The 25,992-nt window shown below is 49.6% G+C and overlaps 1 protein-coding gene and 1 long non-coding RNA gene across 3 annotated transcripts in view; one reads left to right on the forward strand and one right to left on the reverse strand.

The window, feature by feature from the left end:
- zgc:77784 (uncharacterized protein LOC402947 homolog) overlaps nucleotides 1–25,992 on the forward strand; it is a 408,273-nt gene that overhangs the window by 130,856 nt on the left and 251,425 nt on the right. The gene's annotated exons all lie outside the window — the stretch shown is intronic.
- On the reverse strand, nucleotides 25,247–25,832 carry LOC127923844 (uncharacterized). Of its 2 annotated transcripts, none has more exons than XR_008115908.1 (3): nucleotides 25,761–25,832; nucleotides 25,471–25,499; nucleotides 25,247–25,296 (listed from the first exon to the last, which is right to left on the reverse strand). It is a non-coding gene; the product is annotated as an uncharacterized LOC127923844 (long non-coding RNA). The 2 variants fall into 2 exon arrangements; XR_008115823.1 differs by lacking the exon at nucleotides 25,471–25,499 and adding an exon at nucleotides 25,558–25,586.

A 25,992-nucleotide genomic window follows, 5' to 3' on the forward strand; every position in this document is an offset into this window, starting at 1 on the left:
GACAGACAGAGGAGAGAGACAGACTGAGAGACAGGAGAGAGACAGACAGAGGGAGAGAAAGACAGACTGAGGGAGAGAGACAGACATAGGGAGAGAGACAGACCGAGGGAGAGAGACAGACAGAGGGAGAGAGACAGACAGAGGGAGAGAGACAGACATAGGGAGAGAGACAGACAGAGGGAGAGAGACAGACATAGAGGGAGAGAGACAGACTGAGGGAGAGAGACAGACCGAGGGAGAGAGACAGACAGAGGGAGAGAGACAGACAGAGGGAGACAGACAGAGGGAGAGAGACAGACAGAGGGAGAGAGACAGACATAGGGAGAGAGACAGACCGAGGGAGAGAGACAGACAGAGGGAGAGAGACAGACAGAGGGAGAGAGACGGACAGAGGGTGAGAGACAGACCGAGGGAGAGAGACAGACAGAGGGAGAGAGACAGACAGAGGGAGAGAGACAGACAGAGGGAGAGAGACAGACTGAGGGAGAGAGAGACAGACAGAGGGAGAGAGACAGACAGAGGGAGAGAGACAGACAGAGGGAGAGAGACAGACATAGGGAGAGAGAGACAGACAGAGGGAGAGAGACAGACAGAGGGAGAGAGAGACAGACAGAGGGAGAGAGAGACAGACAGAGGGAGAGAGACAGACAGAGGGAGAGAGACAGACAGAGGGAGAGAGACAGACATAGGGAGAGAGACAGACATAGGGAGAGAGACAGACCGAGGGAGAGAGACAGACAGAGGGAGAGAGACAGACAGAGGGAGAGAGACAGACAGAGGGAGAGAGACAGACAGAGGGAGAGAGACGGACAGAGGGAGAGAGACAGACCGAGGGAGAGAGACAGACAGAGGGAGAGAGACAGACAGAGGGAGAGAGACAGACAGAGGTAGAGAGACAGACTGAGGGAGAGAGAGACAGACAGAGGGAGAGAGACAGACAGAGGTAGAGAGACAGACTGAGGGAGAGAGAGACAGACAGAGGGAGAGAGAGACAGACAGAGGGAGAGAGACAGACAGAGGGAGAGAGACAGACAGAGGGAGAGAGACAGACAGAGGGAGAGAGAGACAGACAGAGGGAGAGAGAGACAGACAGAGGGAGAGAGACAGACAGAGGGAGAGAGAGACAGACAGAGGGAGAGAGAGACAGACAGAGGGAGAGAGACAGACAGAGGGAGAGAGACAGAGGGAGAGAGAGACAGACAGAGGGAGAGAGACAGACAGAGGGAGAGAGAGACAGACAGAGGGAGAGAGAGACAGACAGAGGGAGAGAGACAGACAGAGGGAGAGAGAGACAGACAGAGGGAGAGAGAGACAGACAGAGGTAGAGGGAGAGAGGTAAGACTAACAGACATATCACAGTCTTAAAGGCATGTTTTCCCCATCATCTCTCTCTCTCTCTCTCTCACGTGTGGGGAAGATAATGTGTGACAGTTGAATCTTTTCACTGCTCTAATCCATGGAGCTGGGGATGAAATCTTATTTAAGTATCAGCACCAGCGCATCGCTGCCATGATAAGAACATGCAACTGCAAGCTGTTTTTAAGGGTATTAGAGCCTAGGCACCAAGCAGTCAGCAAAACACCTCTTGGAAGGACAAATTCCCTTTTCAATTAAAGAAGAAACTGCAGAACAGATACTGCAGGCCTATGTTGCCAAAACAGATAGTGCCCTAATCTCTTCATTCATTCACAAAGTAGTCTATTAAACCTTGACATCTGGCCAAGTGAAATGAGAGACTTGCAGCGCCACAGAGAAACGGTTCAGGAGAGAGAGCCTGGGATTATTCAAATGGAGAATCTGGGCGAATGAGCTTTGTTTGGGTTCTCAATGTGTTTGTTTCTTTTTCTGTCCTTGTGAATGTGGAGCCAGACTAATCTCAGAGGGATATGCAGATGGCTGAGAGGAATGACTGTCTGGTTCCATGCAGCTTCTATCCCCCAGATCCATGTGTCTACTGAACAGAGATGGGGATATTTTGATATACCAAGTACTGTGTGGACTAATTGTGTTGCAGTAATATACAATAAAGACATACCTCAAGGTTTTGTAAAAAAAAAAAAAAACTGTTCTGAGAAACAATCTTGAAGTAGAATATCACGGAGTTCCTGATTAGTGCAGATGATAATTAAATAAAGCAAAAACATGTCATTATTATTTTTCTTCCTTATGCTTTGCATAAGTGAAATACAGGAGGTCATAGTTCAACCAAGTACCTAGTTATACACATGTGGTTATGTATACTGTCTGTGGCCCATAGGGACTACTGTGCTGCGGCACAGTCTGGCTTAGAGGGACAAGGTTGTGAAGTTGAAGTCTCATACAGGACACAGATAATGACTGACACGAACAGGACTTCAAAGGCTTCTGTTTTTAAAGACAGACATGGTGTTTGAGTCAGAACACGTACAATAGTTAAGTGATAGTGTGAAGGTCCTGAGGTCCTGACTATGGTTAGCTGGCAAGGGCCTGACTCATACCTGCTGATGCAAGGGAAATAAGCATGGAAGCTCCCTGCTGATGAAAGGGAAATAAGCATGGAAGCTCCCTGCTGATGAAAGGGAAATAAGGATGGAAGCTCCCTGCTGATGAAAGGGAAATAAGGATGGAAGCTCCCTGCTGATGAAAGGGAAATAAGGATGGAAGCTCCATGCTGATGAAAGGGAAATAGGCAAGGAAGCTCCCTGCTGATGAAAGGGAAATAAGCATGGAAGCTCCATGCTGATGAAAGGGAAATAAGGATGGAAGCTCCCTGCTGATGAAAGGGAAATAAGGATGGAAGCTCCATGCTGATGAAAGGGAAATAGGCAAGGAAGCTCCCTGCTGATGAAAGGGAAATAAGGATGGAAGCTCAATGCTGATGAAAGGGAAGCTCCATGCTGATGAAAGGGAAATAGGCAAGGAAGCTCCCTGCTGATGAAAGGGAAATAAGGATGGAAGCTCCATGCTGATGAAAGGGAAATAGGCATGGAAGCTCCCTGCTGATGAAAGGGAAATAAGGATGGAAGCTCCCTGCTGATGAAAGGGAAATAAGGATGGAAGCTCCCTGCTGATGAAAGGGAAATAAGCATGGAAGCTCCCTGCTGATAAAAGGGAAATAAGGATGGAAGCTCCCTGCTGATGAAAGGGAAATAAGGATGGAAGCTCCCTGCTGATAAAAGGGAAATAGGCATGGAAGCTCCCCTCAGTTAGTGCAGAATCACTGAAGGTTGAAGCTGCTGCTCCAGTACTCTTGCATGGCTAATCGGGGTCTCCAAGGTGCCGTGGAAAGCTGCAGGAAACTGTCACAGCTTATGAAGACCAGCTCAGGAGAGGTGTTACCGTTATGCTGCAAACAACCTCAGAGTCAAAACTGCAGAGCTGCAATCTCAGTTCTGTACAAAAAGCTGCTGACTGGCATTGTGCACGGCAAGAAACAACTCTGATTGTCTCATTTGTCCTGCCATTACTCTGTGTTTTGAAAAAGAGCCAAGTTCCTCCAGCACTATCCTAGACAACTTGGATAATGTAGTACGGAGAACGCCGCTTCGGTTCATTGATGGCGACTAAATATTTTTGCAATCAGTGCGTTGGTAATGAGGCAACATGCAATTAGCAAACTGGAACAGTGTTCCGAATAATGAAGATAATTTCATCAAGTACGGAAGGATCACACACGATACCAATTTGTGCTGCTCAGTGACAGCTTACTGTACAACAGCAGCTGAGAGGACAAATGAGCAGATGAAGGAACGGGGATGTAAGTGAACCGTTTAGTACCACAGGTGACTGAGATGGCGCTCCACTTTACTGTGAAGTAGGACATGTATAGTGGCATGCCGTGTTATATAGTAATATGGTGAAGTACCGCAGTCAGTCATATGTGTCATATTCTGTGGAATTACATTTTACAGCACGTAGGAACTAATATAAATGAATATGATAAAGATGTATGTGGAACCTTGAGATTCCAATCGCTGTGTGAGTTATTCTATGTTTTCCCAATGCACTGTAGTATTGCAGCATACAATAGGCCAGGGAATACAATGCTGTGAAAGAGTGATTCACTTGGGATACAGCCAGTATGAGAGGCCATTCTCCATACATCCCAGTGGAAGGCAGTGGCTGACCAGAGAGTGAGTGGGGAAGGTTTAACACTAAATAGGTCAGCATCATCACAGATTAATATTTCATTGTGTGTTATAGTGGTGCTCACTATAGGCTTTTATACTGTACTTACTGTTCTTTTACACACCCACCAGCCACTGTTACCCTATTGGTCAGTCTCTCTCTGCTGTAAATCCCCTGACCCACCAGCCAATGTTACCCTATTGGTCAGTCTCTCTCTACTGTAAATCCCCTGACCCACCAGCCAATGTTACCCTATTGGTCAGTCTCTCTCTACTGTAAATCCCCTGACCCACTGACCACTGTTACCCTATTGGTCAGTCTCTCTCTACTGTAAATCCCCTGACCCACTGACCACTGTTACCCTATTGGTCAGTCTCTCTCTACTGTAAATGCCCTGACCCACTGACCACTGTTACCCTATTGGTCAGTCTCTCTCTACTGTAAATCCCCTGACCCACTGACCACTGTTACCCTATTGGTCAGTCTCTCTCTACTGTAAATGCCCTGACCCACTGACCACTGTTACCCTATTGGTCAGTCTCTCTCTACTGTAAATCCCCTGACCCACTGACCACTGTTACCCTATTGGTCAGTCTCTCTCTACTGTAAATCCCCTAACCCACTGACCACTGTTACCCTATTGGTCAGTCTCTCTCTACTGTAAATCCCCTAACCCACTGACCACTGTTACCCTATTGGTCAGTGTATCTCTACTGCAATTCCCCTGCTTTTCAGCTCTGCATATCTCCCATTCTATTGTTATTCCTGATTATGCTGCAGTAGCTTTAGGTCGCTAGGTATATGAATAGTTAATTCCGATTAAACATGCCATGCTACAGGAACTGCAGTGACCATAAATGTAGTATACTCTATTTCCTTATATGTCCTCCTCTATAGGCTCTTCCTATGACCTTTAACAGCACTTCATATGACCTTCTCTAAAGGCGCTTCCCATGACCTTCTCTAAAGGCTCTTCCTATGACCTTTATCTAAAGGCTCTTCCTATGACTTAATCTAAAGGCTCTTCCTATGACCTTTTCTAAAGGCTTTTCCTATGACCTTTATCTATAGGCTCTTCCTATGACCTTTAACAGCACTTCATATGACCTTCTCTAAAGGCGCTTCCCATGACCTTCTCTAAAGGCGCTTCCCATGAGCTTCTCTAAAGGCTTTTCCTATGACCTTTTCTAAAGGCTTTTTCCTATGACCTTTTCTAAAGGCTTTTCCTATGACCTTTTCTAAAGGCTTTTCCTATGACCTTTATCTAAAGGCTCTTCCTATGACCTTTAACAACACTTCATATGACCTTCTCTAAAGGCTCTTCCTATGACTTTTTCTAAAGGCTCTTCCTATGACCTTCTCTAAAGGCTCTTCCCATGACCTTCTCTAAAGACACTTCCTATGGCCTTCGCTAAAGGCTCTTCCTATGACCTTCTCGAAATGCTTGTCCCATGACCTTCTCTAAAGACACTTCCCGTGACCTTCTCTAAAGGCTCTTCCTGTGACCACCTCGAAATGCTCGTCCCATGACCTTCTCTAAAGACACTTCCTATGACCCTCTCTAATGTCACATCCTGTAACCTTCTCTAAAGGCTCTTCATATGACCTTCTCTGAAGTCACTTCATGTGACCTTCTCTAAAGGCTCTTCCTGTGACTTTCTCTACAGTCACTTCCTATGACCTCTAAAGGCTCTTCCTGTGACTTTCTCTACAGTCACTTCATGTGACCTTCTCTAAAGGCTCTTCCTATGACCTTCTCTGAAGTCACTTCCTATGACCTCTAAAGGCTCTTCCTGTGACTTTCTCTACAGTCACTTCCTAATGGCTTTTCCTATGACCTTCCCCTGTTTCACTTTAATGTAAATATTGTTTGAAGTTTGGTGAACATGTACATGTCTGACACCAAAATAGGGATTAAATACACGTGTCTCTACTGGGACTCTCTCTGACCTGCTTCACAGTGTCTCTACTGGGGCTCTCTCTGACCTGCTTCCCAGTGTCTCTACTGGGACTCTCTCTGACCTGCTTCACAGTGTCTCTACTGGGGCTCACTCTGACCTGCTTCACAGTGTCTCTACTGGGGCTCACTCTGACCTGCTTCACAGTGTCTCTACTGGGACTCACTCTGACCTGCTTCACAGTGTCTCTACTGGGACTCACTCTGACCTGCTTCACAGTGTCTCTACTGGGGCTCTCTGACCTGCTTCACAGTGTCTCTACTGGGGCTCACTCAGACCTGCTTCACAGTGTCTCTACTGGGCCTCTCTGACCTGCTTCACAGTGTCTCTACTGGGGCTCTTTGACCTGCTTCCCAGTGTCTCTACTGGGACTCACTCTGACCTGCTTCACAGTGTCTCTACTGGGGCTCTCTCTGACCTGCTTCACAGTGTCTCTACTGGGGCTCTCTGACCTGCTTCACAGTGTCTCTACTGGGGCTCTCTCTGACCTGCTTCACAGTGTCTCTACTGGGACTCACTCTGACCTGCTTCACAGTGTCTCTACTGGGGCTCTCTCTGACCTGCTTCACAGTGTCTCTACTGGGGCTCTCTGACCTGCTTCACAGTGTCTCTACTGGGGCTCTCTGACCTGCTTCACAGTGTCTCTACTGGGGCTCTCTGACCTGCTTCACAGTGTCTCTACTGGGGCTCTCTGACCTGCTTCACAGTGTCTCTACTGGGGCTCTCTGACCTGCTTCACAGTGTCTCTACTGGGGCTCTTTGACCAGCTTCCCAGTGTCTCTACTGGGGATCTCTGACCTGCTTCACAGTGTCTCTACTGGGACTCACTCTGACCTGCTTCACAGTGTCTCTACTGGGGCTCTCTGACCTGCTTCACAGTGTCTCTACTGGGACTCTCTGACCTGCTTCACAGTGTCTCTACTGGGACTCTCTGACCTGCTTCACAGTGTCTCTACTGGGGCTCTTTGACCAGCTTCACAGTGTCTCTACTGGGACTCTACTGTACCCCCCCCCATCCCCTCCCCAAACACAGTCCCTCTGAGGGCTGACGTCCCTTTCTCTGTTTTTTCTTACACTCAGCATCAAACTCCTGATCCCAATCACAGACTGTTTAATCTGGCGGTGCTCCGCTCTGCTTGGAGAGAGAGAGAGAGAGAGAGAGAGAGAGAGAGAGAGAGAGTGAGAGAGAGAGGAGAGAGAGAGAGCTTCCCCACGTCAACCCAGCCCCAGCCCGTCACCCCAGCCCCTCAAACACTGCTGCTCTGATTAGAGAGAGCTCTGTGCTCGCTTGGCCTTTATCTTCCCTTATTCCCTAGCCTGAGAAATTGTCTCCAGAGGGGACGAGGTAGACAGCAGGAGACTGGAAAAGACAGACAGTTCTGGCTTTATCTCAATCAGCAGCAGACATTAAAATGTTCAACATAATTAGCTGGGGTCATTGGGGTTAACTGTAAACTGCGTTACTCTGTAGAGAGTGGGTTAGAGACGGAGAGTGGATTCGTCCCATGTGTGTTCCTTCCAACTGGAAGACCAGTTTTCAAGGACAGTTGGTGAATAGGAATCAAGGTGCAACTGAGGTAAAACAATTCCTGCTTTAAAGACTTAGATATTTTGTTGGTGCGGCTGTGTGTGTTTGGAGTGCCAATGTGTCTATGATCAGGGTATGAATCAACATGTTTAAATGTCAATACTTCATGCTTTGAAATCCTTTGATCTCACTCCGTCACTACAAGTTGTGTGGGTAGACAGCGGATAGTGTTATTGCATGTGACACATACTTGGACTGGCCCCCTTTGGTCATCCATCTTTCACATTGCACTACAGTACAGTTTGAAATCCCTAGAGTCAGGATGTAGAAAAATAGACTGATATGACAGCTAAGGGCATGGGGCACACACACTGCCAGATCCCTCATCAGACTGTCTGAACGGAGCCATGAGACACTGCCAGATCCCTCATCAGACTGTCTGAACGGAGCCATGAGACACTGTCAGATCCCTCATCAGACTGTCTGAACGGAGCCATGAGACACTGACAGATCCCTCTTCAGACTGTCTCAGACTGTCAGACTGTCTGAACGGAGCCATGAGACACTGTCAGATCCCTCATCAGACTGTCTGAACGGAGCCATGAGACACTGCCAGATCCCTCATCAGACTGTCTGAACGGAGCCATGAGACACTGCCAGATCCCTCATCAGACTGTCTGAACGGAGCCATGAGACACTGCCAGATCCCCTCATCAGACTGTCTGAACGGGCCATGAGACACTGCCAGATCCCTCATCAGACTGTCTGAACGGAGCCATGACACTGCCAGATCCCTCATCAGACTGTCTGAACAGACCCATGACACACTGACAGATCCCTCATCAGAGACGGGCCATGAGACACTGCCAGATCCCTCATCAGACTGTCTGAACGGAGCCATGAGACACTGCCAGATCCCTCATCAGACTGTCTGAACGGAGCCATGAGACACTGCCAGATCCCTCATCAGACTGTCTGAGACACTGAGATCCCCATGACACACTGCCAGATCCCTCATCAGACTGTCTCTGCCAGATGCCCCTCATCGGAGCCATGAGACACTGACAGATCCCTCATCAGACTGTCTGACAGACTCCTCATCAGACGAACAGAGCCATGAGACACTGCCAGATCCCTCATCAGACTGTCTGAACGGAGCCATGAGACACTGCCAGATCCCTCATCAGACTGTCTGAACGGAGCCATGAGACACTGCCAGATCCCTCATCAGACTGTCTGAACGGAGCCATGAGACACTGACAGATCCCTCATCAGACTGTCTGAACGGAGCCATGAGACACTGCCAGATCCCTCATCAGACTGTCTGAACGGAGCCATGACACACTGACAGATCCCTCATCAGACTGTCTGAACGGAGCCATGAGACACTGACAGATCCCTCATCAGACTGTCTGAACGGAGCCATGAGACACTGTCAGATCCCTCATCAGACTGTCTGAACGGAGCCATGACACACTGACAGATCCCTCATCAGACTGTCTGAACGGAGCCATGAGACACTGACAGATCCCTCATCAGACTGTCTGAACGGACAGATCCCTCCATGAGCCATGAGACACTGCCAGATCCCTCATCAGACTGTCTGAACGGAGCCATGAGACACTGACAGATCCTCTCAGATCAGACTGCCAGATCCCTCTCAGACTGTCTGAACGGAGCCATGAGACACTGACAGATCCCTCATCAGACTGTCTGAACGGAGCCATGCCATGCCAGAGACACTGACAGATCCCTCATCAGACTGTCTGAACGGAGCCATGAGACACTGCCAGATCCCTCATCAGACTGTCTGAACGGAGCCATCAGATCCCTCATCAGACTGTCTGAACGGAGCCATGAGACACTGCCAGATCCCTCATCAGACTGTCTGAACGGAGCCATGACACACTGACAGATCCCTCATCAGACTGTCTGAACGGAGCCATGAGACACTGACAGATCCCTCATCAGACTGTCTGAATGGAGCCATGACACACTGTCAGATCCCTCATCAGACTGTCTGAACGGAGCCATGACACACTGCCAGAACATGAGACACTGTCAGATCCCTCCAGACTGAGACAGCCTGACACACTGACAGATCCCTCATCAGACTGTCTGAACGGAGCCATGACACACTGACAGATCCCTCATCAGACTGTCTGAACGGAGCCATGAGACACTGACAGATCCCTCATCAGACTGTCTGAACGGAGCCATGAGACACTGACAGATCCCTCATCAGACTGTCTGCCATGACACACTGACAGATCCCTCATCAGAGACGGGCCATGAGACACTGACAGATCCCTCATCAGACTGTCTGAACGGAGCCATGAGACACTGACAGATCCCCATCAGATGAGGCCATGAGACACTGACCAGATCCCTCATCAGACTGTCTGAACGGAGCCATGAGACACTGCCAGATCCTCATCAGACTGTCTGAACGGAGCCATGACACACTTCAGATCCCTCATCAGACTGTCTGAACGGAGCCATGACACACTGCCAGATCCCTCATCAGACTGTCTGAATGGAGCCATGAGACACTGCCAGATCCCTCATCAGACTGTCTGAACGGAGCCATGAGACACTGCCAGATCCCTCATCAGACTGTCTGAACGGAGCCATGAGACACTGACAGATCCCTCATCAGACTGTCTGAACGGAGCCATGAGACACTGACAGACTCCTCTCTGACCTTGACCCAAAGCAAACATGACCAGGGCAAGCCAGCCAATCAAAACTTCTGATTCATAGAGACCACTCACCTTCCTGATAGGATTGAACAAGTTGCCTTGTTTCTTCCTGTGGACTTGCCGTTAGCTGAGACTGAGTCCTATTCCATCTCTCCCTCCATTGTCTCAGGTGACTGCCGCCTGAAACGGATCGGTTTAGGGACGAGCGTCGAGGGTGTGTGTGACGCCATCTGATGTGAGACAATGCTCTCTCCCCATTAATCCTCTGTTCCCCTCCCATTAGTTCTCCCATTTGATCTCATCTCTCCTTAACGTCCACGTCCATGTTATTAATCAAGGACGGGGCCTGATTGACAGCTTTTATCACCAGTGGATCGGTGCAGGGCTGTCTGGCTGGGCTCAACTTGTCTGACTGGGAAAGACTATTGGTGCTGCTGCTATCTCCCCCGCCTGCAGACAGTTCCTACTGCCTACCAGAGGAAGGGCATCTGGGGGCTCAGCCTCACTCTCTTATCTCTTTCATTTTTAAACATCCCATAATCAAGGAGCCCACGGCATTTCTCTGTTAATTGCCGGAGGATAATAAATTGCAGAGGCCCCCCCCACCAGCCCCCACTGAGCTCACGGGCACCAGGTAGCTAATCTGCCTCCTCTTTTCCATAAATTCTGGATCCCCCACCTCACTGTCAGTACTACAGATCCAGTTCTGGATCCCCCACCTCACTGTCAGTACTACAGATCCAGTTCTGGATCCCCCACCTCACTGTCAGTACTACAGATCCAGTTCTGGATCCCCCACCTCACTGTCAGTACTACAGATCCAGTTCTGGATCCCCCACCTCACTGTCAGTACTACAGATCCAGTTCTGGATCCCCCACCTCACTGTCAGTACTACAGATCCAGTTCTGGATCCCCCACCTCACTGTCAGTACTACAGATCCAGTTCTGGATCCCCCACATCACTGTCAGTACTACAGATCCAGTTCTGGATCCCCACCTCACTGTCAGTACTACAGATCCAGTTCTGGATCCCCCACCTCACTGTCAGTACTACAGATCCAGTTCTGGATCCCCCACCTCACTGTCAGTACTACAGATCCAGTTCTGGATCCCCCACCTCACTGTCAGTACTACAGATCCAGTTCTGGATCCCCCACCTCACTGTCAGTACTACAGATCCAGTTCTGGATCCCCCACCTCACTGTCAGTACTACAGATCCAGTTCTGGATCCCCCACCTCACTGTCAGTACTACAGATCCAGTTCTGGATCCCCCACATCACTGTCAGTACTGCAGATCCAGTTCTGGATCCCCCACCTCACTGTCAGTACTACAGATCCAGTTCTGGATCACTCACCTCACTGTCAGTACTACAGATCCAGTTCTGGATCCCCCACCTCACTGTCTCTGTACTGCAGATCCAGTTCTGGATCCCCCACCTCACTGTCAGTACTACATATCCTGTTCTGGATCCCCCACCTCACTGTCTCTGTACTACAGATCCAGTTCTGGATCCCCCACCTCACTGTCAGTACTACAGATCCAGTTCTGGATCCCCCACCTCACTGTCTCTGTACTACAGATCCAGTTCTGGATCCCCCACCTCACTGTCAGTACTACAGATCCAGTTCTGGATCCCCCACCTCACTGTCTCTGTACTACAGATCCAGTTCTGGATCCCCCACCTCACTGTCTCTGTACTACAGATCCAGTTCTGGATCCCCCACCTCACTGTCTCTGTACTACAGATCCAGTTCTGGATCCCCCACCTCACTGTCTCTGTACTACAGATCCAGTTCTGGATCCCCCACCTCACTGTCAGTACTACAGATCCAGTTCTGGATCCCCCACCTCACTGTCTCTGTACTACAGATCCAGTTCTGGATCCCCCACCTCACTGTCTCTGTACTACAGATCCAGTTCTGGATCCCCCACCTCACTGTCTCTGTACTACAGATCCAGTTCTGGATCCCCCACCTCACTGTCTCTGTACTACAGATCCAGTTCTGGATCCCCCACCTCACTGTCTCTGTACTACAGATCCAGTTCTGGATCCCCCACCTCACTGTCTCTGTACTACAGATCCAGTTCTGGATCCCCCACCTCACTGTCAGTACTACAGATCCAGTTCTGGATCCCCCACCTCACTGTCTCTGTACTGCAGATCCAGTGCTGGATCCCCCACCTCACTGTCTCTGTACTGCAGATCCAGTTCTGGATCCCCCACCTCACTGTCAGTACTACAGATCCAGTTCTGGATCCCCCACCTCACTGTCTCTGTACTACAGATCCAGTTCTGGATCCCCCACCTCACTGTCAGTACTACAGATCCAGTTCTGGATCCCCCACCTCACTGTCAGTACTACAGATCCAGTTCTGGATCCCCCACCTCACTGTCAGTACTACAGATCCAGTTCTGGATCCCCCACCTCACTGTCAGTACTACAGATCCAGTTCTGGATCACTCACCTCACTGTCAGTACTACAGATCCAGTTCTGGATCCCCCACCTCACTGTCTCTGTACTACAGATCCAGTTCTGGATCCCCCACCTCACTGTCTCTGTACTACAGATCCAGTTCTGGATCCCCCACCTCACTGTCAGTACTACAGATCCAGTTCTGGATCCCCCACCTCACTGTCTCTGTACTACAGATCCAGTTCTGGATCCCCCATCTCACTGTCTCTGTACTACAGATCCAGTTCTGGATCCCCCACCTCACTGTCTCTGTACTACAGATCCAGTTCTGGATCCCCCACCTCACTGTCAGTACTACAGATCCAGTTCTGGATCCCCCACCTCACTGTCAGTACTACAGATCCAGTTCTGGATCCCCCACCTCACTGTCTGTACTACAGATCCAGTTCTGGATCCCCACCTCACTGTCAGTACTACAGATCCAGTTCTGGATCCCCCACCTCACTGTCTGTCTCTGTACTACAGATCCAGTTCTGGATCCCCCACCTCACTGTCTCTGTACTACAGATCCAGTTCTGGATCCCCCACCTCACTGTCAGTACTACAGATCCAGTTCTGGATCCCCCACCTCACTGTCTCTGTACTACAGATCCAGTTCTGGATCCCCCATCTCACTGTCTCTGTACTACAGATCCAGTTCTGGATCCCCCACCTCACTGTCTCTGTACTACAGATCCAGTTCTGGATCCCCCACCTCACTGTCTCTGTACTACAGATCCAGTTCTGGATCCCCCACCTCACTGTCTCTGTACTACAGATCCAGTTCTGGATCCCCCACCTCACTGTCTCTGTACTACAGATCCAGTTCTGGATCCCCCACCTCACTGTCTCTGTACTACAGATCCAGTTCTGGCTCCCCCACCTCACTGTCAGTACTACAGATCCAGTTCTGGATCCCCCACCTCACTGTCTCTGTACTACAGATCCAGTTCTGGATCCCCCACCTCACTGTCTCTGTACTACAGATCCAGTTCTGGATCCCCCCACCTCACTGTCTCTGTACTACAGATCCAGTTCTGGATCCCCCACCTCACTGTCAGTACTACAGATCCAGTTCTGGATCCCCCACCTCACTGTCAGTACTACAGATCCAGTTCTGGATCCCCCACCTCACTGTCAGTACTACAGATCCAGTTCTGGATCACTCACCTCACTGTCAGTACTACAGATCCAGTTCTGGATCCCCCACCTCACTGTCTCTGTACTACAGATCCAGTTCTGGATCCCCCACCTCACTGTCTCTGTACTACAGATCCAGTTCTGGATCCCCCACCTTACTGTCAGTACTACAGATCCAGTTCTGGATCCCCCACCTCACTGTCTCTGTACTACAGATCCAGTTCTGGATCCCCCACCTCACTGTCTCTGTACTACAGATCCAGTTCTGGATCCCCCACCTCACTGTCTCTGTACTACAGATCCAGTTCTGGATCCCCCACCTCACTGTCTCTGTACTACAGATCCAGTTCTGGATCCCCCACCTCACTGTCTCTGTACTACAGATCCAGTTCTGGATCCCCCACCTCACTGTCTCTGTACTACAGATCCAGTTCTGGATCCCCCACCTCACTGTCTCTGTACTACAGATCCAGTTCTGGATCCCCCACCTTACTGTCAGTACTACAGATCCAGTTCTGGATCCCCCACCTCACTGTCTCTGTACTACAGATCCAGTTCTGGATCCCCCACCTCACTGTCTCTGTACTACAGATCCAGTTCTGGATCCCCCACCTCACTGTCTCTGTACTACAGATCCAGTTCTGGATCCCCCACCTCACTGTCTCTGTACTACAGATCCAGTTCTGGATCCCCCACCTCACTGTCTCTGTACTACAGATCCAGTTCTGGATCCCCCACCTCACTACTACAGTCAGTTCTGTCCCCCACTACAGATCCAGTTCTGGATCCCCCACCTCACTGTCTCTGTACTACAGATCCAGTTCTGGATCCCCCACCTCACTGTCTCTGTACTACAGATCCAGTTCTGGATCCCCCACCTCACTGTCTCTGTACTACAGATCCAGTTCTGGATCCCCCACCTCAATGTCTCTGTACTACAGATCCAGTTCTGGATCCCCCACCTCACTGTCTCTGTACTACAGATCCAGTTCTGGATCCCCACCTCACTGTCTCTGTACTACAGATCCAGTTCTGGATCCCCCACCTCACTGTCTCTGTACTACAGATCCAGTTCTGGATCCCCCCACTGTCTCACTACAGATCCAGTTCTGATCCCCCCCCCCACCTCACTGTCAGATACAGATCCAGTTCTGGATCCCCCACCTCACTGTCTCTGTACTGCAGATCCAGTTCTGGATCCCCCACCTCACTGTCTCTGTACTACAGATCCAGTTCTGGATCCCCCACCTCACTGTCTCTGTACTACAGATCCAGTTCTGGATCCCAAACCTCACTGTCTCTGTACTACAGATCCAGTTCTGGATCCCCCACCTCACTGTCTCTGTACTGCAGTACTTTGGTATTCATTCTCCTTCCAGTATCATGCATGTTGACCCAGTTTAACAGACTTTTACCTGAAAAGGGAGAGCTGAAACATGTCAGTCCCTCACGGGGAGTAATCCCATGCATCCTATCCTCTGCCACTGTCTGCCAACATGGAAGGATGGGGGGGTTGGGGGTTGGGCTGGAGTTGTGGTGTGGGGGAGTTTTATATTTCAAATGTGGTGTCTCTCGTTGCCCCAATTTACAAGATTACTAGTGAGATAGTTTGAGTTGTTCATGTGAAACAGCTTTAGTGTATGATTGTCCATTTTGCACGACAGGATAAGATTCAACATGTAATTTGAAATGTCATTTTTTGGGTCTTGTTTATTTTTAGGTAGGGGAATCAGCAGGATCTTAAAACATGGTCGTATTAGATGAGATGCTTTCACACAGTGTTGATCATTACCAGGGAAACACCCTTAGTCCTAATAATGTAAGGCTTAATTACTGCAAGGGAAATGTTGCCTCTAGGCTACTGATGGTCTCAGCAACATGCAGCAGCACACCGCATCTTAGACCTCTATCTAGAGTCCTCCAGTCGAAATGACTGGAACATCTCTTCCATGGGGTTTGTCTTTGACTAAACACAATGGTGTGGGTCTTTGAGACATATCTGTGTCAGGATGTTCTCTCTTCTCTCTGATTATCACGTTAAGAAGATGTTGTTTTTGATGGAGGCATGAGTGACAGTTATTACATCTTTACACTGTGCTAAACGTTGACACAAAGCCACGATCACTCAAATGGACTTTTGTTTCATTGTATGTTCTCTCTGTCAACCTCTCTCTCTCTCTCTGTCAGCTGAACGAATACGAAACACGATATTATCTGTGTTCTACAATGTTTCTACAGTACAGTATTTGTCAGGTATTGGTCAGCAGTGTATAATGTGTTACTGTACAGTACATGTAATTGGGGGAGTCTGGTCCTAACCCCCAGTCGCCCTCCCTCCTTCCGCCCCGCCCCCTCCTCCTCTGGTTACTGATTAAAGAGGAAGCAGAGGAGTCTGTGTAGACTAGCAGCAGCCACGTCAGGACCTCCCTCTCTGTCTCTCCGTGTCTCCATGTCTCCTCCCAGGACCTCCCTATCTGTGTCTCCATGTCTCCTCCCAGGACCTCCCTCTCTGTGTCTCCATGTCTCCTCCCAGGACCTCCCTATCTGTGTCTCCATGTCTCCTCCCAGGACCTCCCTCTCTGTGTCTCCATGTCTCCTCCCAGGACCTCCCTATCTGTGTCTCCATGTCTCCTCCCAGGACCTCCCTATCTGTGTCTCCATGTCTCCATGTCTCCTCCCAGGACCTCCCTCTCTGTGTCTCCATGTCCCCACATCTCCTTCCACGGCCTTCTTCCTTGTGTCTCCATGTCTCCTCCCAGGACCTCATTCTCTGTATCTCCATGTCTCCTCCCAGGACCTCCCTCTCTGTGTCTCCATGTCCCCACATCTCCTTCCAGGACCTCCCTCTCTGTGTCTCCATGTCCCCACATCTCCTTCCACGGCCTTCTTCCTTGTGTCTCCATGTCTCCTCCCAGGACCTCATTCTCTGTATCTCCATGTCTCCTCCCAGGACCTCCCTATCTGTGTCTCCATGTCTCCTCCCAGGACCTCCCTATCTGTGTCTCCATGTCTCCATGTCTCCTCCCAGGACCTCCCTCTCCGTGTCTCCATGTCCCCACATCTCCTTCCACGGCCTTCTTCCTTGTGTCTCCATGTCTCCTCCCAGGACCTCATTCTCTGTATCTCCATGTCTCCTCCCAGGACCTCCCTCTCTGTGTCTCCATGTCCCCACATTTCCTTCCAGGACCTCCCTCTCTGTGTCTCCATGTCCCCACATCTCCTTCCACGGCCTTCTTCCTTGTGTCTCCATGTCTCCTCCCAGGACCTCATTCTCTGTATCTCCATGTCTCCTCCCAGGACCTCCCTCTCTGTGTCTCCATGTCCCCACATCTCCTTCCAGGACCTCCCTCTCCGTGTCTCCATGTCCCCACATCTCCTTCCACGGCCTTCTTCCTTGTGTCTCCATGTCTCCTCCCAGGACCTCCCTATCTGTATCTCCATGTCTCCTCCCAGGACCTCCCTCTCTGTGTCTCCATGTCCCCACATCTCCTTCCAGGACCTCCCTCTCCGTGTCTCCATGTCCCCACATCTCCTTCCACGGCCTTCTTCCTTGTGTCTCCATGTCTCCTCCCAGGACCTCATTCTCTGTATCTCCATGTCTCCTCCCAGGACCTCCCTATCTGTGTCTCCATGTCTCCTCCCAGGACCTCCCTATCTGTGTCTCCATGTCCCCACATCTCCTTCCAGGGCCTTCTTCCCTGTGTCTCCACATCTCCTCCCAGGACCTCCCTCTCTGTGTCTCCATGTCCCCACATCTCCTTCCACGGCCTTCTTCATTGTGTCTCCATGTCTCCTCCAAGGACATCCCTCACTTTGTCTCCAAGTCCCCATGTCTCTTTCCAGGGCCTTCTTCCTTGTGTCTCCATGTCTCCTCCAAGGACATCCCTCACTTTGTCTCCAAGTCCCCATGTCTCTTTCCAGGGCCTTCTTCCTTGTGTCTCCAGGTCTACTCCCAGGTCCAAAACATGCTGCCTCTCTTTTCACATCCAGACATACAGTACAAACACACATATCCTTTGTGTCACAAATGATAATGACTTTCCACAATGGATCGTGCCACAGCAGAGGAGAAACTTGGAAGTGTGGGATTACACAAGTTGTATAACTGTCATATTAAACATTTGAAAACATTCCATCACTCGATTACCAGCCTGAACATGTTGTAAATATTCTGTGATATTCAGATTATTGGTGTGCTTATATTGTGGCTAGATATTCCATCCTTCGATGTACAAAACATGACCTATATCCATCCTGCCCTGCCTTTCTAAAGTCTTCGAAAGCCGAGTTAATAAACAGATCACCGACCATTTCGAATCCCACCGTACCTTCTCCGCTGTGCTATCCGATCTGGTCACGGGTGCACCTCAGCCACGCTCAAGGTACTAAACCATATCATAACCACCATCGTACTGTGTACCATGCAGCGGGTCTTCATCGACCTGGCAAAGGCTTTCGACTCAATCACTGTACTCTTATTGGCAGACTCAACAGCCTTGGTTTCTCAAATGACTGCCTCGCCTGGTTCACCAACTACTTCTGAGATAGAGTTCAGTGTGTCAAATCGGAGGGCCTGTTGTCTGGAACTCTGGCAGTCTCTATGGGGGTACCACATGGTTTAATTCTCGGGCCGACTCTTTTCTCTGTATATATCAACGATGTCGCTCTTGCTGCTGGTGATTCCCTGATCCACCTCTACACAGACGACACCATTCTGTATACATCTGGCCCTTCTTTGAACACTGTGTTAACAAACCTCCAAACGAGCTTCAATGCCATACAACAGTAAAACTAAATGAATGCTTTTCAACCGATCGCTGCCCGCACTCGCCCGCTCGACTAGCATCACTACTTTGGACGTTTCTGACTTGGAATATGTGGACAACTACAAATACCTAGATGTCTGGCTAGACTGTAAACTCTCCTTCCAGGTTCAAATTAAACATCTTCCATCATCTCCAAAATTAAATCTTGAATCGTCTTCCTATTTCGCAACAAAGCCTCCTTCACTAACTCCGCCAAACAAACCCTCATAAAACCCTGCCAATGACTGGAGCGAATTGCAAAAATCGCTGAAGTTGGAGACTTATATCTCCCTCACTAACTTTAAACATCAGCTATCTGAGCAGCTAACCAATCGCTGCAGCTGAACACAGCCCATCTGTAAATAGCCCATTTAATCTACCTACCTCATCCCCATATTGTTTTTTATTTGCACATCAATATTTCTACTTGCACATCATCATCTGCACATCTATCACTCCAGTGTTAATTTGCTAAATTGTAATTACTTCGCTACTTTGGCCTATTTATTGCCTTACCTCCTCAACGCCATTTGCACATACTGTATATATACTTTTTTTCTATTGTATTTTTGACTGTACGTTTGTGTATTCCATGTGTAACTCTGTGTTGTTGTTTGTGTCACAATAAAAAATGAAAAATAGTGTATAAGCCAATGATCCATCACAATGATCCATCACAATGATCCATCACTTACTGTATGACATTCCTGGGAGTGTGTAAACTTAAATGTTTACTACCATAGCATTTATGTATTTTCTCTATAATTATGTACTTGAAAATGTATCAGTTGACCAATTCGGCACATTTGGGCAAACTCCTGGCAGACTTGATACAAAATATTATGCGGTAATGTAATTCTTAGCTGGATCAGTCTGAAACTTTGCACACACACTGCTGCCATCTGGTGGCCAAAATCTCAATTTCACCAAGACTCATATCTGAAAGTTTTGCCTTTCTCTTGCATTTCAAAGATCATGGGAAAAAACATGTTTTTAAATTGTTTTGTTTTTTGTTTGTATTATCTTTTACCAGATCTAATGTCTTATATTCTCCTACATTCATTTAACATTTCCACACATTTCAAAGTGTTTCCTTTCAAATGGTATCAATAATATGTATATCCTTGCTTCAGGTCCTGAGCCACAGGCAGTGGTGGAACAAGTACCCAATTTTCATACTTGAGTAAAAGTAAAGATTCCTGAAAAGAAAATGACTCAAGTAAAAGTAAAAGTCACCCAGTAAAATACGACTTGAGTATTTGGTTTTAAAAGTACTTAAGTCCCAAAAGTAAAAGTATAAATAATTTAAAATGTCTTATATTAAACAAATCAGACAACACAATTTCTTGTGTCAGAGGCAGTAGGGATGACCAGGGATGTTTTCTTGATAAGTGCGTGAATTAGACAATTTTCCTACCCTGCTGAGCATTCTAAATGTAAAGAGTACTTTTGGCCGTAAGGGAAAATGTACAGAGTAAAAAGTACATTATTTTCTTTAGGAATGTAGTGGAGTAAAAGTAAAAATTGTGAAAAATATAAATAGTAAAGTAAAGTGCAGATACCCCTCAAAACGACTTAAGTAGTATTTTAAAGCATTTTTACTTTACACCACTTGAATACAAGCAGTTAGATTTGTAATTTTAGGTGAAAATGTAAAAAAAGGATACAATCCTTAAGAGGCATCAATAAGATATCATAGCTTTCACCTGGATTCAGGTGGGGTGGGGTCAGAGTGTGCACGTGCATGCGTGTGTGTAGATATCTAATGGAACTTTGAGATAAACAGTGATTCAATTGGGGCAAATATTTCCCTTGAGGTAGCAGGGCCAGCTGTTGGAACCAGGAAATGACTTATGGAGGGGTGGTTGCCATAGTAAAGAAACCACCCAGCAATAAAATAATTGGTTTGCTAATGTTAGTGTGCAGCAGATATACTAGCAAGCTCTGGATGTTTTATGGAAGTTTTATCGCCCCGTGTGTAATACATCCTCCTGACTGCTATTGTTCATAGCATAATGGCTTCCATTCATCAGCTAAAACAAGAGGTACAGTTAATGAGCTACTGGAGCCTTGTGTTAGGTTCCAAGGCTTTTCTCAAAGGGAGACTTGTGTTAGGTTCCAAGGCTTTTCTCAAAGGGAGCCTTCTTTTAGGTTCCAAGGCTTTTCTCAAAGGGAGCCTTGTTTTAGGTTCCAAGGCTTTTCTCAAAGGGAGCCTTGTTTTAGGTTCAAGGCTTTTCTCAAAGGGAGCCTTGTTTTAGGTTCCAAGGCTTTTCTCAAAGGGAGCCTTGTGTTAGGTTCAAAGGCTTTTCTCAAAGGGAGCCTTGAAAGGCTTTGTAGTACAGTGAATATTTTTGGGAAAATATATCATTTTGCATTACAAAAAGAATGTGGAGAGCAAAGTTCAAGTTTGACTTGAAACGCTGATTGTTTTCTAGTCTGAAACTATGTTGTGAGTCATGCCAAAGCACTGTCCAGAAGTTTGTAGGGGGTGTAGATACATTATCTCTAGTTGTAGACTATAGCTCATACTGACACACATGCACACAAAGTCACACACACAGTCACACACACAGTCACTCACAAAGTCACACACACAGTCACACACACAGTCACACACACAGTCACACACAGTCACACACACAGTCACACACACAGTCACACACACAGTCACACACACAGTCACACACACAGTCACACACAGTCACACACACACACACAGTCACACACACAGTCACACACACAGTCACACACACAGTCACACACACAGTCACACACAGACAAACAAGGGAAGTGTTGCATCTGCCCATCAGAGCTCCAGTTCTCAGATTCATCTTTTTAGTCTCCTCCTATTGTCTTCAACCAATAAAATAATAATTGAACGAGGAATGCGTCAGAATGCCTAGAATTAAACTGCTTAATTATGTATCCTTCACACATTAATCTTTCATGATTTGAGAATCAACATGTTTTATTATTCAAGGCTGCAAAATGTAGGAAGTTGAATGTAAAAACAGGCAGAAAAAAATAATAAAGGACTGTCATACAACATATAGGCACACATAGGTGGTGTTGTAACGTAGAGGCCTTCCCTCTCCTCCCTTCCCTTCCCTTCCCTTCCCTTCCTTCCCTTCCCTTCCCTTCCCTCTCCTCCCTTCCCTTCCCTTCCCTTCCCCTTCCCTTCCCCTTCCCTTCCCTTCCCTTCCCTTCCCTTCCCTTCCCTCTCCTCTCCTCTCCTCTCCTCCCTTCCCTTCCCTTCCCTTCCCTCTCCTCTCCTCCCTTCCCTCTCCTCTCCTCCCTTCCCTTCCCTCTCCTCCCTTCCCTTCCCTTCCCTCTCCTCCCTTCCCTTCCCTCTCCTCCCTTCCCTTCCCTTCCCTTCCCTCTCCTCCCTTCCCTTCCCTTCCCTCTCCTCCCTTCCCTCTCCTCCCTTCCCTCTCCTCTCCTCCCTTCCCTCTCCTCCCTTCCCTCTCCTCTCCTCCCTTCCGTTCCCTCTCCTCCCTTCCCTTCCCTCTCCTCACTTCCCTTCCCTCTCCTCCCTTCCCTTCCCTTCCCTCTCCTCCCTTCCCTTCCCTTCCCTCTCCTCCCTTCCCTTCCCTCTCCTCTCCTCCCTTCCCTTCCCTCTCCTCCCTTCCCTTCCCTCTCCTCCCTTCCCTTCCCTCTCCTCCCTTCCGTTCCCTCTCCTCCCTTCCCTTCCCTCTCCTCCCTTCCGTTCCCTCTCCTCCCTTCCCTTCCCTCTCCTCCCTTCCCTTCCCTCTCCTCCCTTCCCTTCCCTCTCCTCCCTTCCCTTCCCTCTCCTCTCCTCCCTTCCGATCCCTCTCCTCCCTTCCCTTCCCTCTCCTCCCTTCCCTCTCCTCTCCTCCCTTCCGTTCCCTCTCCTCCCTTCCGTTCCCTCTCCTCCCTTCCCTTCCCTCTCCTCCCTTCCCTTCCCTCTCCTCCCTTCCCTTCTCCTCCCCTCCCCTCTCTTCCCCTCTCTTCCCCAACCCTCTCCTCCCCTCTCTTCCCCTCTCCCCCCTCTTCCCCTCTCCTCCCCTCTCTTCCCCTCTCCTCCCCTCCCCTCCCCTCCCCTCTCTTCCCCTCTCTTCCCCTCTCCTCCCCTCCCCTCTCTTCCCCTCTCTTCCCCTCTCCTCCCCTCCCCTCTCTTCCCCTCTCCTCCCCTCTCCTCCCCTCCCCTCTCTTCCCCTCTCTTCCCATCACCTTCCCTCTCCTCTCCTCTCTTCCCCTCTCCTCCCCTCCCCTCTCTTCCCCTCTCCTCCCCTCCCTCTCTTCCCCTCCCCTCCCCTCCCCTCTCTTCCCTCTCCTCCCCTCCCCTCTCTTCCCCTCTCCTCCCCTCTCTTCCCCTCCCCTCTCCTCCCCTCTCTTCCCCTCCCCTCTCCTCCCCTCTCTTCCCCTCTCCTCCCCTCCCCGCCCCTCCCCTCCCTCCTCTCCCCCCCTCTCTTCCCCTCCCCTCTCCTCCCCTCTCCTCCCTTCCCCTCTCCTCCCCTCCCCTCTCTTCCCCTCTCCTCCCCTCCCCTCTCTTCCCATCACCTTCCCTCTCTTCCCCTCTCCTCCCCTCCCCACTCCTCCCCTCCCCTCTCCTCCCCTCTCTTCCCATCACCTTCCCTCTCATCCGCTCCCCTCTCCTCCCCTCCCCTGTCTTCCCCTCCTCTCCCCTCCCCTCTCTTCCCTTCCCTTCCACTCCCCTCTCCTCTCCTACCATCTCCTCCCATCTCCTTCCATCCCCTCTCCTCCTCTCCCCTCCCCTCTCATCCCACCCCCTCCCATCCCACCCCCTCCCATCCCCTCTCCTATCTCCCCCAATCGCATCTCCACTCCGCTCCTCTCCTCTCCTCCCATCGCCTCTCCTCTCCTCTTCAACTCCCTCTCTCTATCTTTGTTCCTCAGCGTTGTGAGTAACAATGAAATAGCATGGTTTGTGCGGTGGGAGCAGTTTGGTCTGCGTAATTACTAGATGAAACGTTAATGTGAAACGGAGAAACAGAATGGGATAAATGCTGCAGAATGGATCTCTGACCGGGAACACAGGGCTTCTAGGAGGCAGGTGGGGTCAGCCTGGGGGGCTGGGAGGTTACCTGTGTGGGTGTGGGAGTTGTTGCAAGGGGAAGTCTTCACCCCTTCTTAATGAACTGGGTCTAACTAAACAAGGCTTTGGTTAAAGGAAAATTCAGTCACTGAAGGCTACTGTAGTTTTTAAATGAGCTGTTGCTATGCGACATGTTCATTTAAGTGCACTTTTTCAAATATGTGAACACTTTTAGTACTTTTACCCCTTTTTCTCCCCAATTGTCCCATCGCTGCAACTCCCGTACAGACTCGGGAGGGGTAAAGGTCGAGAGTTGTGCGTTCTCCAAAACACCACCCTGCCAAGCCGCACTGCTTCTTGACAGACTGCTCATTTAACCCGGAAGCCAGCTGCAGCAATGTGTCGGAGGAAACACCGTCCAGCTGGTGACCGAAGTCAGCTTGCAGGCCCCTGTCCCGCCACAAGGAGTCACTAGAGCACGATGGGACAAGGAAATCCTGGCCGGACAAACCCTCCTCTAACCCTGACAACGCTGGGCAAAATGTGCACTGCCTCATGGGTCTCCCGAACACGGCCGGCTGTGGCACAGCCTGGGATCAAACCCGGGTCTGTAATAACACTCGGGAGGCAAAGTGCACATTTAAGATATTATAAAATATACCATTTTTTATGACTTTAAAAAAGATTGGGGATGAAAGGACACCGCTCTTGAACTGTATTTTCATGAAGAGCAACTTTTCTAAGAGCTGTCCCCAGTGCACCTGCCATCTAAGAGCTGTCGCCAGTGCACCTGCCATCTAAGAGCTGTCCCCAGTGCACCTGTCATCTAAGAGCTGTCCCCAGTGCACCTGTCATCTAAGAGCTGTCCCCAGTGCACCTGTCATCTAAGAGCTGTCCCCAGTGCACCTGCCATCTAAGAGCTGTCCCCAGTGCACCTGCCATCTAAGAGCTGTCCCCAGTGCACCTGTCATCTAAGAGCTGTCCCCAGTGCACCTGTCATCTAAGAGCTGTCCCCAGTGCACCTGTCATCTAAGAGCTGTCCCCAGTGCACCTGTCATCTAAGAGCTGTCCCCAGTGCACCTGTCATCTAAGAGCTGTCCCCAGTGCACCTGACATCTAAGAACAGTCCCCAGTGCACCTGTCATCTAAGAGCTGTCCCCAGTGCACCTGTCATCTAAGAGCTGTCCCTAGTGCACTTGCCATCTAAGAGCTGTCCCCAGTGCACCTGCCATCTAAGAGCTGTCCCCAGTGCACCTGTCATCTAAGAGCTGTCCCCAGTGCACCTGCCATCTAAGAGCTGTCCCCAGTGCACCTGTCATCTAAGAGCTGTCCCTAGTGCACCTGCCATCTAAGATAATAATAATAATAATATAATAATATATGCCATTTAGCAGACGCTTTTATCCAAAGCGACTTACAGTCATGTGTGCATACATTCTACGTATGGGTGGTCCCGGGGATCGAACCCACTACCCTGGCGTTACAAGCGCCATGCTCTACCAACTGAGCTACAGAAGGACCACCTGCCATCTAAGAGCTGTCCCTAGTGCACTTGCCATCTAAGAGCTGTCCCCAGTGCACCTGCCATCTAAGAGCTGTCCCCAGTGCACCTGTCATCTAAGAGCTGTCCCCAGTGCACCTGTCATCTAAGAGCTGTCCCTAGTGCACCTGTCATCTAAGAGCTGTCCCCAGTGCACCTGTCATCTAAGAGCTGTCCCCAGTGCACCTGTCATCTAAGAGCTGTCCCCAGTGCACCTGTCATCTAAGAGCTGTCCCCAGTGCACCTGCCATCTAAGAGCTGTCCCCAGTGCACCTGCCATCTAAGAGCTGTCCCCAGTGCACCTGTCATCTAAGAGCTGTCCCCAGTGCACCTGCCATCTAAGAGCTGTCTCCAGTGCACCTGCCATCTAAGAGCTGTCCCCAGTGCACCTGCCATCTAAGAGCTGTCCCCAGTGCACCTGCCATCTAAGAGCTGTCCCCAGTGCACCTGCCATCTAAGAGCTGTCCCCAGTGCACCTGCCATCTAAGAGCTGTCTCCAGTGCACCTGCCATCTAAGAGCTGTCCCTAGTGCACCTGCCATCTAAGAGCTGTCCCCAGTGCACCTGCCATCTAAGAGCTGTCCCTAGTGCACCTGCCATCTAAGATCTGTCCCCAGTGCAGCTGCCATCTTTATTTTCTCCCCAACTCGCAGCAGTATGAACCAGTATCCGTTTGATTAGACCTATTCCCTTCCATTCACATCCACTGTATGTGTAAATGGGTTGGACTTTGATGAC

Source organism: Oncorhynchus keta, chromosome 1, assembly GCF_023373465.1.
Source record: "Oncorhynchus keta strain PuntledgeMale-10-30-2019 chromosome 1, Oket_V2, whole genome shotgun sequence".
In the NCBI taxonomy this organism is placed as follows: Eukaryota; Metazoa; Chordata; class Actinopteri; order Salmoniformes; family Salmonidae; genus Oncorhynchus; species Oncorhynchus keta.